The sequence below is a fragment of the Ambystoma mexicanum genome, chromosome 1p (assembly GCF_040938575.1).
Source record: "Ambystoma mexicanum isolate Mex_15411 chromosome 1p, UKY_AmexF1_1, whole genome shotgun sequence".
Taxonomy (NCBI): Eukaryota; Metazoa; Chordata; class Amphibia; order Caudata; family Ambystomatidae; genus Ambystoma; species Ambystoma mexicanum.
The window spans coordinates 1412257042-1412272930 of record NC_090921.1 but is presented as its reverse complement, the minus strand read 5'-3'; positions in this window follow the sequence as shown (position 1 = coordinate 1412272930).

Sequence of the window (15889 nt, the reverse complement as noted above, 5' to 3'; positions counted from 1 at the left end):
TCAGCAAAAGAAAAAATAGTGAGCCAGACATGTGATGTCATCAGTGATGTCATCAATGACATTTGTGATGTCATCTTTGATGTCCTGGGTGTTAGTCTTAGCAGTGCACGGTGGCGGCGTGAGTTATGGTTGCTTATCTTACCATAACTGCTGAATTTCAGGGGTTTTTCGTTTTACTTTGAACCATAACGTCCCTTTAACAACATATTTTTACTGAATTTCATAGGTTTTTAGTAGCGCAACTTAACCATAACGTCCCTTTAACAAAGTTTTTTTACTGAATTTCATAGGTTTTTAGTAGCACAACTTAACCATAACGTCCCTTTAACAAAGTTTTTTTACTGAATTTCATAGTTTTTTAGTAGCACAACTTAACAATAATAACTTTGACTTTATGTACATATAATATGGAACATACTGAACCCTTTCTACTGAATTTGACTGTCCGCAAACATGTTTGGACAACAGTACCACCACCTAAAAACTCTGGGGAGGTATGTGTAATAGTTATATCATAACATAGGAACATTTAACAAATTCACAAAGCAGCACACATACAAAGTATATGTAGTAATACTTAAAAAATGTTACCCATATATGTAACACACTAACCATTCATGTAAATACAATATGTTTTAAAATGGAATATACCAAAAGAAGATAAAGTGGCTTCCACCATAATTACCTCACAGACGCTCCACAACCAACAGCAAGACCAGACGTATACACTACTGATTACATATCTCACCAGACATAGTAAATGCACTTCTTTTTACTCATATATTTATAAACTTTCTATATTAGAAAAAAAAAACATATTACTTTTTTGTTTTCTCACAGAAATGTGGAGTACTCTCGATTGGCTAGAGGAGCATTTCCCACGAGAGGAAATGTTAGAAAATAGTCCACCTAATGGTACACACTTTACTATATAAACCAATTAATAAATATTTTTTTGTATACATTTAACATATACATTTTTTTTTATTACAGACCATACAAAAATTCCAAGCATCTCACAACAACAATCAGAGGATATCACTCTACAGCAGATTAATCAAAAAATGGACGACCTTATGCAAAATTTTATGGATTTGAAAAACTTTGTGGAAAATTATGTGAAACCCCCAACAGCACACCATTGTCCAACCTGCACTTGTCCCCCCTCACCCTATCCCACGCAGTTAACCCCAAACCCTGTCTATGGACCAAAGCGTTTCGATGAGATTTCCTTCCCTTCTTTACCTGATCCCAGTTATCTAGAAATCCCTAATTCTCCTGTTTTTGTTTCCGTTTCTGCCCCACCTTCCCAATCATAATTGTATATATATATGAAATAAAGTTACTTTTCTTATATTGTGTTGTAATTACTTTCAGTTCCTTGTGATAAAACCAATTTAGGTGTCCAAGGACACCGCGGTTGTTCGGAAATGTGCGTAAAGAAACGAAAATGTAACTGTCCTGAGGACACTACATCTGTCCGTAATGTTCTCATGCAAGTTGAAAATGTTCTAAGAACACTCGTAGTGTCCTGAAATGTTCGTAAATAAACAAAAATTAAAGTGTTCTAAAGAACACTATATCTGTCCGTAATGTTCGCTATCAACTTAAAACTGTCCTAAGAACACAATTGGTGTCCTGAAATGTTCGTAAATAAACGAAAATGATGTGTCCTGAACAACAGTACAACTGTTCGTAGTGTTCACTACCCAATTGAAAGTGTTCTAAGAACACAATTGGTGTCCTGAAATGTTCGTACATAAACTAAATTACACTTGTCCTGAAGAACACTTTATCTGTCCTTACTGTTCGCTACCAAGTTTAAACTGTTCTAAGAACACACGCGGTGTCCTGAAATGTTCGTTTCACGTGTGACGCACTTTTAATTACTTCAGAACCCGAACAGTGTCCGTAGGACATCAATGCGCATGCGCTAACCAATCTCCGTGCACTTGGTGTCCTGCGGACAGGCGCTTCCTTCGCAGACTAGTTCGTAAACAGATCATATGACCGCGCCCACGCTCATCGTGTGTCCTGAAATGCGGACACTGTTCGTGTCCCCGAACAATTTAAAAGTACTTTTTCAGTTAATCCATAATATTTTTCAATAAAATCTCACCATGCCACAAGTCCCACATAGCAATCTTGAGTTTCTATATACCTTTTTAAACTTTCCGATCCTTTTTTTGTGTTCGATCTGTCCGCGCACAATGCGCATGTCTGCGGACCGTGCACAAGCACCCCTAAAAAAGACCACGCCCAAGAGCTTATTCCCATTGTGTTTCTGGCTATTCTTCAGAACACAGTGATTTTTGCTGGCACCTGCAGACTACACCATCATCGACATGGCATCCTTGGCTGCTGAACTGCCACTTGGTGCTGCACCTGCTTCAGCACCACCACCACCTCCCCAAGGGCCTGAAGAGGGGAACAGGACTGAGGATGCGGAGGAGGAAGAAGAGGATGATGAGAATGAGGTAGAGGAAATCCCTACTACCCGCACTAGGCGTGAGTCTTGGGTGTGGCGGTTATTTACCATTCATGGGAATGGTCCCAAGGCTCGTGCGAACCATGTTACCTGCAATGAGTGCAAAATGATACTCAGTCGCGGGAAGCACGGTAACTACAGCTTTGGGACCACTACTATGAAGCGACACCTGAGGTCATTTCACTCTGGGGCTATTCGCAGGGTTGTACCTTGCGAAGAACGTAGCAGGTTGATTTCCTCTACTTCATCCTCTGTTTCTGATCCTGTCACCACAAGGACCACCTCTGTGGGACAGCGTCTTTCTCAAGCTGCCTCACAGGCCATACAGAATGCTGATGACCCTTACCTTTCGAGGGTCACAGTTGTATGTATGTACTGTGACACAGTACTCTGCAGGGGGGAGTGACTTCGGAGTGCTTTTGAGACTATCGTCTCAGAGCACGAGAAGACCTGCTCACTACCCAAATAGAACCCACTCTACATCTTCCTCTCTCAGCTCACCCTTTCTTATCCCTGTGGTTGGTGTCCCCCTTTTACCCTCCTTTACCCTCCTCTCCTAGTGTGTTGTGTCTGAAAAACCAAAAAAAATACAAAATTACAAAAATCAAAAAAAAATAAGGCTCTTTTCAGAGCCGCCTTTCCCAGTTAAAAAATAGAAGTGAAAATAAATGAAGCAGGGCTCTTTGTATTTTTTAGAAGTCCGCAGACAGTTCACAAACATTAAAAAAATTGGGTTGCTACTCCATCACAAACATTGTAATTTTCTCTGGAAAGAAGTGGTGGCTCTGAAAAGAGCCTTTGGGTGGTGTTTGTAAATCAAAAATTGTAAATGCTTAACATTTACTTCAAAATCGTTGTTGTAATTCCAAAAAAGGTTGCAATGCATTTTGTACATTTCTCAGAAAAATCTGATTGCCAGCATAAGTAAGATGGACTCCATCTCTGCGAAAAATGTATGTACTACAAAACATAATATTTTCATTGTGAAAAGAAGACATGCCAAAAACTCTTAGAAAGCCACAAACAGCCTTATTAACATTGCGCCTTGCTTTTTCCATTTGTGGACCAAATGAAGAAGAACGAAGCCACATTTGTCTCTGCGCAATCCGTGAAAATATCACTTGAGAATTAGGAAACATGTCCATAACCTTCCTCAGTCCTTCTTTCATAGCAAATTGCAAAAAAATTCCAGTCACATGTCCTAAACTGTTCCCTCCACAATGAATTACAATTATGTCTGGATGTTACTCTGTCTCCAAAGTAGCACAGAGAGGTAGCAAGTCCAACCACTTCATTCCACATACTCCATGCCAGTGTACTTCCACATGTGGGAATCCAAGATCTACAGCTACTCCACAGCTTTCTGCATGCATCTTCAACCAATGTATCCACGAATCTCCTAAAATCCAAACAATCTGTTTTCTGAAACACACAGCCATAGCTATCTTTTGTTCTCTCAGTAAAAAGAGTATCTGAGAAAATCTCTCCTGGCACAACACACCCAGCAAACTTTCCTGACCAATCCCTTTCAGTGCTTATTCTCATTTGCATGACTTCTGAACCCAAAAATCCCCGGATGTAACTCCTGATGTCCGCGAACTACCGCCATGTCTGCGCACATATCGTAACATGAACAGCCCTTCTACCATTTCCACTACACTCTCTCTGCCATTCCCTCATTGGATGTACCTCAAAAATCACATGACCATGCACCAATCACATTCAAGACCTCTACATCTAACTGCATCATCATAGATCAGCACTGCAAATGTACTCTGAATCTCTCTGAGTACAAGTGTCATATCATTGGCAAGCAGCATCTACCAGAAATACTGTACAAGTCTTCAAGATTTCTACTTGCAGCTCCATGCATATCCATATGCATGAACACAAACTTCAGGTATGCATATTTTCTGTATAGTAGATGACATAGCTCTCAACCATTTTTGATTTACAGGCGGGTGAAATCACCCGATTTTGTTTTTGGCGGGTGAGACGCCCATTGGAATGAATGGGCGTGCAGGAGGCTTGGCGGGTGAGTCTGCCCTTTACAAGGCGTGTGACACCCGCCAAAAGCGTGTGAGTTGAGAGCTATGGTAGATGAACACATTTTCAAACAGACTTTTACCTTGTAAAATCTGTAAAATGAATTTACTGTACTTTTTTCAATTTCCTAAAATCAACTATCACTTATACACCTTTATACTTTTTACTTTCTTTATACACACACACTCAAATCATGTTAAACTAACATTTTTTAAATGAAATATATAGACTACATATATTCAAACAAAATTGCATGCAAACACAATCTATGTTTAAACCTTTATAAAAATACTTATACAATTTCATATTTTTTGATTTTTTGTTTTTATTTATTTATTTACTTAATTACTTTAAATTAGACATGACATTGAGGCGCTATTACCTAGAACAGTTTACTTACAGAAATAGTGGTATTCACTAATATATTATAAATTTCACAAGACATAGTAAAGATGTTTTTTTTTTGCTACAGTTAGTCATTCAATACAATTTGTTCATTAAGAACATGTCATATGTACTGAACTGATGCAATGTATCTTATGTAAATAAATTAGTTTAATGGTTTTACAGAAGGCACTGAGGATTTCAATTAAAAAAAATCAATATCTAAATTAAAAACAGTGCTATATACAAACAAAGTTACTAATTTGAAGCTTTTACAATTGCAGTGAAGACCAGTTTCCTGAAAAGAAGCAGCCGAATTCGAAGAAGAAAGAAAAACTAAGAAGTTACCTGTTAATTTTAAAAAAAAGTAAGTAAAATATCACCATAATATTTATATTATTAATCAAATATACTATAACATTAATACAAGCTATTTTGGTTTCTTAAAATAGAGATTTTGTACCATTTTGTCCAAAAATTTCCATGTCTTAAACAGCGATTTACAGCCAGAATGGCCCACAAATTTCTATTTTTGGACACACAAATTACCCAACTGAACCACTACAATTTTCATATTATAGAACAAACAACTGTTTTAATTGTATACATTAGATTTACTATTTGTACTTTTCCACACCACTAGCTTACTTTTTTTTTGTCATCTGAACCCCAGTTTAGTAACACATGAATTCAAGAATACCTATCCCTACTAGTTTTAGTTCCCAATGCACAATCACACACCATTACATACATCTTTATCATCTTACTCAAACACTCATGCATACAGCACACATACATTCCAGAACACCCCAACCCATATCTTCTTTATTTTTTTCAACAGACCCTAAAGAATGCCTACCAAAAGACAACTCCGTAGAAAGAAACGCAAAATTAGAGCAAATGAAAATAAAGGTGTCCAACATAAGCATCCATCTCTAGCAGAATTTGTAAAAAAAGTTGAAACAAAACAGCTAATACAATCATTTAGTGAAACACAAGAAGTTTCAAGTACAACAACTTCGCTTCCTCTATCAAAATGTAAAACAAACCAAAAAACAATTAACAGAAAATCAGCTATCAGTACAGATACAAATGTACAAATGGCCATGCACGTCAATGTGTAACATTCCCAAACAATGTTTCAAATCTTTACACCAATTCCTCAATAAATATGTAAAAAGCAAAGACAAAATCAAAATTAAATTACTGCAAAATATAGATACCTGTCCAGTGCGCAAGTACACAGGACTACAAGGACATTCATTGGCCTGCATTACAGGACCTACTTGTAAAACCACTTTCCATGATATCAAAAGGATATCAACACATCATTCAACTATAAGAACTCTAGTCTATAACTGTACTATGCTAAAAGTCCTGCTTTAGCACTAGCAAAGTTAAATAACATCCTTCTACATGGTACAGCAAAAGACCTACTTGAAGAAATGCACTATATCCAGAAAAAATATTTTGGAAGTGAAAGCTATTTACAGAATGAAATAGCTTTAAACCAATTAAGCAACAATTCTACACATGGCAACCTTTTGCTAAACACATACAAAAAAGAAATACTAAAATTTAAAAGTACATCAGCTGAAGTACCAAACCATGTATGTGTATGTTGCCGTAGAATTTTTTTATAAAAGTAACACAAAAACTGTGGACCTATCATACAAAATAGAAGACAATGAAGATTCTAAATGGTTTGAATTAGCTCTCTACCTTCTAGCAGAAAACAAATATGAAATAACTGAGCCCTTAATACTTTGCAGTTATAGCACTACAAAACTTGACAACAACCAAACTCCTTCACTTTCTATCACAAATAATTTGGAATTATACCCAGTACCAAAACCTCTACAACAACTTAATTTATATGAGAGCATCATAATTCAAACAGTACACCCATTTCAAGCAATAATACGCCTTCAACCAAAAACAGCAAAATTACCTCCCTCTGAATTGGTAAAAGGCATTCGTGGAAAAGTAGTTTATTTACCATTAAATCTAAAAGTAAATGTGCATACTCTAGGAGTGCAACGTCCAATGCAGCAATCTTTAAATATATTAGTAAATGGAGTACCTACAAAAGACAAAAAAATATGGCAACAGCTGGTAGATTTATATAAAGTTAGACAAGCCTTCCAATATCTTAAAGAGAATAATGAATATTACAAAGAAATGAATATTGAAGAAAACTTGAAAGATACAACTGAAATAATTCAAGAAACACAAGAATCTGGTCAATTTGAGCTACTAGATCCTGCTACAATATCAAATACTTTAGACCATTATACAATTCATCCTTTGCACTGTAATGACACCGTACAAGATGTACTAGAAACTTACCAAATGCGTCAAACAAAAGGATCGCCAATCAGTATATGGGAAAAAAGTATAGAAGCACGTGCTTTTCCTTTACTCTTTCCTACTGGCGAAGGAGGAAGGTATGATGATAGACCTATTCAAATATCAGCTTCAGAATAGCGCTCATTACGGATGTATTCTGAAGATCCCAGATTTAGACAAAATGTGGGATACATATTCCACCTACTCTTTGAAAGTGAACTAGCAACTTTATGTTACGGAGTTGCACACATATTAAAATAAGGACCACACTTTCAAATATGACAGCTACACAATTATTAGAGAAAGTGCAACAAAAGGATGAGGTTTTACAATCAAATATTACAAATCTATTAGCAAATATGCGTGGTACTAAAGAGTACTGGTTTCGACGTCATGGAGATGTACGTTGTATGATCAGAAACCTTGGCCCACCCACTTGGTTTGTTACATTAAGTTGTGCAGAATATGCATGGGAAGATTTACATGATTTCCTACGCATATCAAATAAAAACAAAACAAACATAGATATTCTAACACCTGGAGAACTTTGTTCTTTGGATCCTGTTAATGTTTCAAGATATTTTCACCATCGCTTCATTGCTATGCTACATTTTATTTGTAATAAAACTGTTCCTCCCCTTGGAGAAGTGCAACACTTCTTTTGGAGAAAAGAATACCAAGCCAGAGGAGCACCACATATCCACATGCTTTTATGGATTAAAGATGCTCCTAAATTTGGTCAAGACAGTGATGCCACTGTTTTACAGTTTATTGAAAAATATGTCACTTGTGAAATTCCATCAGAAGCCACAAATAGTGATCTTCGTGCACAAATTTTACAATTTCAAAGACACAAATGTGGAAAATATTGTCGTCGCAAATACAAAAACAAAGGCAAATACTACACCAAATGCCGATTTGGTTTCCCTAGACCAGTTACAAATACAGGTCAAGTAAACAACCTCATGTCTTCAGTTAGACATAGTGTTAAAGGTAAGTCACCTAAAAATACATATTACATAAAAAGAAAAGAAGAAGAAAAATATATCAATGATTATAATGCAATCATTGCCCACTTATGGAATGCAAACATAGATGTGCAGTACATTGCAGACAATTCTACTGCAGTTGCACGATATGTCACAGCATACTTAACTAAAGCAGAAAAGACAGAGCTCCAAGACCTCTGGAATGACCTGTCATCAGATAAAACAGTATCTCAGAAATTATACAGCTTGGGCATAAAAATGCTCACCCATAGAGAATGTGGATCTTATGAAGCAGCTGATCGTTTAACTGGTATTTCATTGTATGGTAAATCTGAAAATATAGTATGGCTAAGTCTTGGTCCAGCTTAATCTAGAAAAAAGAGTTCTAAAATCATATGAAGATATAGAAACAATAGCCAAACATGATCCCAACAGCCAAGACATTTTAAAAAACAATTTATTGGACACATACTACCCAAACAGAAGTAATACTTTGGAAAACATGTGTCTATACCAAATAGCCCAAAACTACACATACAAAAATTATATGAAACCTGATGAAAAAAAGGTAAATATAGAGTGACAGACTGTGAAGGCAGCTTAGTTAAACTCACTAAACCAAATTTAATTAATCATATCAAATTGTCATTGAAGACTCCTCAACATAAAGAAGTATATTACATGTCCCTGCTACAACTCTTCAAACCATGGAGAAAAGAAGAACAATTACTAGATAACTATGACTCATATGAGGATGCTTTCAAAGCAAATGAAAGCACTATAACTGATGTAAACATTACACAGTACAAAACAATGTTGCACAATGAACAGCAACATGAAGAAGAACTCCAAGCCCAACTAGATAAGGATACTCCTGACAGTAGTCAACCTTCTGTAACAGGAAACCAAGAACCACTGGGAGAACCACTAATAACAAATGAGGCAGAATTAGCTATGATAGAAGTAGAAAACACCATGGGGCCAATTCATAGAATTCGGCGCACAAGTGGCGCACGCGGCTGGCGCACAGTTTGCGCGTGCGAATCTCTGCACCAGCCGCGTGCGCCAAAACCCATTTCCATGCGCAGCGTATTCATGGATTCCAGCCACCAAAACCAGCCGTGGCGCATAGTGGCGCAGCGACCTTGCAGCAGCGTCAGTTACGCCCCCAAGAACGCCTTCCGCGCAGGGAAAAGCCATCAAAATCCCCAATCCAGCGCAAAGGGGTGCGCTAACCCTGTACCAGCACGGCAAGCGGGCTACGTGTATTCCAGGGGTTCACGTGAAGTCACTCACACGATCGGGCCTGGGGGAGCGGGCTACGTGTATTTCAGGGGTTCGCGTGAAGATCCACACGCGAATAGCCTGGGCGCGTGTATTTCAGGGGTGCGCGTGAAGTTCCACACGCGATTTCAGCAGGTTACGTGTATTTCAGGGGTGCGCGAGAAATTCTACACGCGAATAGCCTGGGCGCGTGTATTTCAGGGGTGCGCGAGAAATTCTACACGCGATTTCAGCAGGGTACGTGTATTTCAGGGGTGCGCGAGAAATTCTACACGCGATTGGCCTGGGTACGTGGATTTCAGGGGTGCGCGAGAAATTCTACACGCGAATAGCCTGGGCGCATGTATTTCAGGGGTGCGCGAGAAATTCTACACGCGAATAGCCTGGGCGCGTGTATTTCAGGGGTGCGCGAGAAATTCTACACGCGATTTCAGCAGGGTACGTGTATTTCAGGGGTGCGCGAGAAATTCTACACGCGATTGGCCTGGGTACGTGGATTTCAGGGGTGCGCGAGAAATTCTACACGCGATTGGGCCTGTGCGAGTGGGGCAGTGTATTACGTGGGTGTGCGGGAAGTTGAAGAGGTGAATTGCCAGTGTGGGTCCTCCCAGGTCTCCCCTCTACCCCCTCCACGGCCTCTGCAGGCAGCCCACACCACAGGGGACTACCCTTCACCCCTGGTCATGTCCCGCAGGCAGCCCATCCACCATGGGCATGCCCCCCAGCCAAGCCACATGTCCCCTTGCACCCCCACCCCCCAGCAGGCCCCCACTCATGTCCCCTTGCACCCCCACCCCCCAGCAGGCCCCCACTCATGTCCCCCTGCACCCCCACCCCCCAGCACTGTGGGGCACCTGCCAGCAGGCCCCCAACCTTGTCCCCTTGCACCCCCACCCCCCAGCAGGCCCCCACTCATGTCCCCTTGCACCCCCACCCCCCAGCACTGTGGGGCACCTGCCAGCAGGCCCCCAACCATATCCCCTTGCACCCCCACCCCCCAGCACTGTGGGGCACCTGCCAGCAGGCCCCCAACCATGTCCCCTTGCACCCCCACCCCCCAGCAGGCCCCCACTCATGTCCCCTTGCACCCCCACCCCCCAGCACTGTGGGGCACCTGCCAGCAGGCCCCCAACCATGTCCCACTCATGTCCCCTTGCACCCCCACCCCCCAGCAGGCCCCCACTCATGTCCCCCTGCACCCCCACCCCCCAGCACTGTGGGGCACCTGCCAGCAGGCCCCCAACCATATCCCCTTGCACCCCCACCCCCCAGCACTGTGGGGCACCTGCCAGCAGGCCCCCAACCATATCCCCTTGCACCCCCACCCCCCAGCACTGTGGGGCACCTGCCAGCAGGCCCCCAACCATGTCCCACTCATGTCCCCCTGCACCCCCACCCCCCAGCAGGCCCCCACTCATGTCCCCTTGCACCCCCACCCCCCAGCACTGTGGGGCACCTGCCAGCAGGCCCCCAACCATGTCCCACTCATGTCCCCCTGCACCCCCACCCCCCAGCACTGTGGGGCACCTGCCAGCAGGCCCCCAACCATGTCCCACTCATGTCCCCCTGCACCCCCACCCCCCAGCACTGTGGGGCACCTGCCAGCAGGCCCCCAACCATGTCCCACTCATGTCCCCCTGCACCCCCACCCCCCAGCAGGCCCCCACTCATGTCCCCTTGCACCCCCACCCCCCAGCACTGTGGGGCACCTGCCAGCAGGCCCCCAACCATGTCCCACTCATGTCCCCCTGCACCCCCACCCCCCAGCAGGCCCCCCACTCATGTCCCATTGCACCCCCACCCCCCAGCAGGCCCCCACTCATGTCCCCCTGCACCCCCACCCCCAAGCAGGCCCCCACTCATGTCCCCCTGCACCCCCACCCCCCAGCAGGCCCCCACTCATGTCCCCTTGCACCCCCACCCCCAGCACTGTGGGGCACCTGCCAGCAGGCCCCCAACCATGTCCCACTCATGTCCCCCTGCACCCCCTCCCCCCAGCACTGTGGGGCACCTGCCAGCAGGCCCCCAACCATGTCCCACTCATGTCCCCCTGCACCCCCACCCCCCAGCACTGTGGGGCACCTGCCAGCAGGCCCCCAACCATGTCCCACTCATGTCCCCCTGCACCCCCACCCCCCAGCAGGCCCCCACTCATGTCCCCCTGCACCCCCACCCCCCAGCACTGTGGGACACCTGCCAGCAGGCCCCCAACCATGTCCCACTCATGTCCCCCTGCACCCCCACCCCCCAGCACTGTGGGGCACCTGCCAGCAGGCCCCCAACCATGTCCCACTCATGTCCCCCTGCACCCCCACCCCCCAGCACTGTGGGGCACCTGCCAGCAGGCCCCCAACCATGTCCCACTCATGTCCCCCTGCACCCCCACCCCCCAGCAGGCCCCCACTCATGTCCCCTTGCACCCCCACCCCCCAGCACTGTGGGGCACCTGCCAGCAGGCCCCCAACCATGTCCCACTCATGTCCCCCTGCACCCCCACCCCCCAGCACTGTGGGGCACCTGCCAGCAGGCCCCCAACCATGTCCCACTCATGTCCCCCTGCACCCCCACCCCCCAGCACTGTGGGGCACCTGCCAGCAGGCCCCCAACCATGTCCCACTCATGTCCCCCTGCACCCCCACCCCCCAGCACTGTGGGGCACCTGCCAGCAGGCCCCCAACCATGTCCCACTCATGTCCCCCTGCACCCCCACCCCCCAGCAGGCCCCCACTCATGTCCCCTTGCACTCCCACCCCCCAGCACTGTAGGGCACCTGCCAGCAGGCCCCCAACCATGTCCCACTCATGTCCCCCTGCACCCCCACCCCCCAGCACTGTGGGGCACCTGCCAGCAGGCCCCCAACCATATCCCACTCATGTCCCCCTGCACCCCCACCCCCCAGCACTGTGGGGCACCTGCCAGCAGGCCCCCAACCATGTCCCACTCATGTCCCCCTGCACCCCCACCCCCCAGCACTGTGGGGCACCTGCCAGCAGGCCCCCAACCATGTCCCACTCATGTCCCCTTGCACCCCCACCCCCCAGCAGGCCCCCACTCATGTCCCCCTGCCCCCAGGTCCTGACGAAACGCAATCATGGCAGTAATGGCCAGCATACCCAGCACAAACACCCAGCCAAGGATTGCATCCACCCACATAGTAGATGCAATTACATGATACAACCCCAATGGCAAGTATGTAAATGAACACATGTCCGTCACACACACATACACAATGGGTGCAAGTGAATATCAAAACCCATATCATGACATGCATGAAACCAATGAGAAAATACCACAAATGTAAGTTATAAATATATGTATTAAAGATGAAAATGAAGTAAAGAAATAAAACACACAACAATGGGGATGACAAAACTAATGGTCCATGTCCGAGAACTAATAGAAAAAACCAAAAAACAAAGGAATCCAAAAACTAATGTAGTCCAAAGAAAAATAATGGGGGGAAAAAATAAGGAAAAACCATTGCCTCATGGTGAACTGAAATATAAATCCAACAAATGTTTTCCAAACATCAAACTATGTACAAGAATATCCCAGGGTCCATGAGCCCAACACCATAAATGAAACCTACTACTACTAACTAATGAAAAAAATATATACAGAAAAGTGGCCATTGTCCGAGCGGTCCAAAAAAAACTTAAAAAATAAAGGAAACCTAACACTAACTAACTAAAGAACTATATACAATGGCAGCGGGCAAGTCCTGCGGCTCACTCTGTGATGTTGCCGGCCAGGGCATCATCGAACTCCATGTCGATGTCCCGGAGGCGGGACTCTGTCCTGGCCCCGAGGTCTCGCAGGGACAACCCCGTGTCCACCTCAAACTCCCTGCGAGCTTCCTCGAGGCACTCAGCCCGCCTCAACGCCCGACGCATGGAGAACTCCGCCCTGACCATGGTGAGCCGCTCCTCTTCCGCCCGCTGCCGCTCCGCACCTATCCGCTGGACCAACTGCTCCCACACGGAAGACACTGCCATCCCAGGGTTCACCTGCCCTCCGGCCGATGCCTGCCCCTCTAATCTTGATGGCCCCGAGCCATGATGCCTCCCACGTCGAGCCTGCTGCTGCCTCCGACGCCACTGCCTCTGCCAGCACGACGGCATCCAGGCTGATGGAATCCACCGATGCCGTCGTGCAGGTGCCCTGCCAGATGATGCCGGCACATCCTCCATCTGCAGGGGGACAGTTGCTGGTGTGTCCACCCCTGCTGGACCTTCGACTCCCGACTGTGGCAGGGATGGGGTCCCCACCGAGCTGGCTGCGTTGGTCGGGGCAGGTCCACAGGGGGCCCTGGTGGCATCTGGGCCGGAAGACGGCATGGAGCACGACTGGCCCATCGCCCCCACAGAGGAGGAGAGGGTCGCCAGAAGGCCACACACATGTAGGAAACCCCCGACCATGGCGGCTCCCAAATGGTTCACGTACGCACGGTGCTCTTCGTGATGATGTGCATGCTCCTCCCGGGAAGCATGCACCTCATCACGAATGCCAGCCGTGCGCAACGCGACACCAATCAGGACCCTCTCCACACGGCCAGGGGTCCCCTCGTCCGCAGGTAGAGGAGTGTCAGATGACATGGACATCTCCCCTACCTGCGGACGGGCCTGGGATGGGGCATCCCTGCTGGTGCATGGTGGTGCAGTCACAGTGTCAGGGACAGTGACATGCACAGGCACCTCCACGGCGACCTGTGCTGCCTCCTGCCCCTGGCCCTGGACTGCACCACTTGCACCAGCGGGGATGCCCCCACCAGGCCCCATGTGTGGCTCAGTAGCGGCCTCCTCCCCCTCTGTGGAAACCACCAACCTGGATGTCTCCACGCCGTCTTCCGCCGGTGCAAGCCCCTGTGGGGGCTCACCCACCCCTTCCGCTGCAGCCGTGGCGGCATCCCCGCCGCTCTGCTCCACAGCGCCTTCTCCGCCCTCTTCTTCACTTGCCACTGTGTAGAGGGAGACATAGAACACAAGCATCAGGGTACTGTACAATGGTCCCCTAGACAGGAAGCAACAGCAGATGAGTGGCACTGTCATACATCACTCCCATCATGTCCCTCCACAACACATGGGTCAGTGCAGGCAAAACACATACAGTAACAGGCATGGGGCAGGCCATGGACATTGGCATACATGACCAAGGGACTCATGATTCATACAATGTTGGTTTCAAACTCACATGCATCATGGGTCTTTCCATCACATGCACACACCTCACCGTAGTTCCATCCATCTGGCCTCGTGCACCACAGACGCAGTGGATACAAGGATGACTAGGCTGCATCAGTGAATCTGAACATTGTCACAGACATGTGTCATGCATCCATGGCGGTGACAAGTCACAGACACGCAGGTCAGACACACACACATGGACACCATACGTGTACATGGGACCAGCACCCATCCCTCACCCCCACCCATGTCCAGGAACAGAGACTGCCATGCTTCCATGTGTCCATTCCGCACAGAGCCCCCCATGTTGCAATAGAACACATCACTGTACTCACATGCCTGACCATGATGTCCCTGCACACACACATACGTACATGGCCTATGTCACACATACAGGCAGGTATCAGACAACCAGCACACTGCAACATGCCCTGTCTCACACAGCAATGCTTGGCCACTTACCGGCCAACTCCAGATGGGTCTGCCTCCGAAGGATCTGGGCGTGGAGCGCTGGGTCTACGCGTTCCAGGACCCTCATCTGGATGTCACTCAGGCGTGCCCGGCCCCCCTCCGCGAGGCGCCGGGCCTTATTGAGGGTCCTGGACCTCAAGTCCTCCCAGCGCTTCTTGATGTGCTTGATGTCGCGGGTTGCCACCCCCTCCGCGTTGATGGCAACCACTACATCGTCCCAGATCCTCTCCCGTCCTTCCTTGTTGGCACGTGGTCTTCCGAAGAGGGCATCATAATGCCCCAGGACATGCTCCACCAGGACACCAACTTCCTTCTCACTGAAGCTGGTGGCCCTCTGCCTCTCTGGCTGGGGGTCGCCACTGGTCTCAGATGGTGCTTGCCCCGACATGGCGACCCCCGAGGCAGGTGTGGGTGGGCAACTGGGTCCTGGGGCTGGGCTGTGGAGTGATGGTATCCCAGTCGGGAGTCTACTGTTCCAGCAGGGGTGGACACAGCAACTGGACCCCTGCAGATGGCTGATGTGCAGGCACCAAATCGCAGGGCACGGTGGCAGCAGGCAGGCAGGCAGGCAGGCAGCAGCAGATGGCACGTGGGAGGCTGCTCGGGGCACTGGGGGGGCAGTGATTCGGCCTTCTGGGCAGGAGCGTGGTCTTCCGTGTGTATTCGCGTGGCCAGCTTGATACGGAGTGATTTGG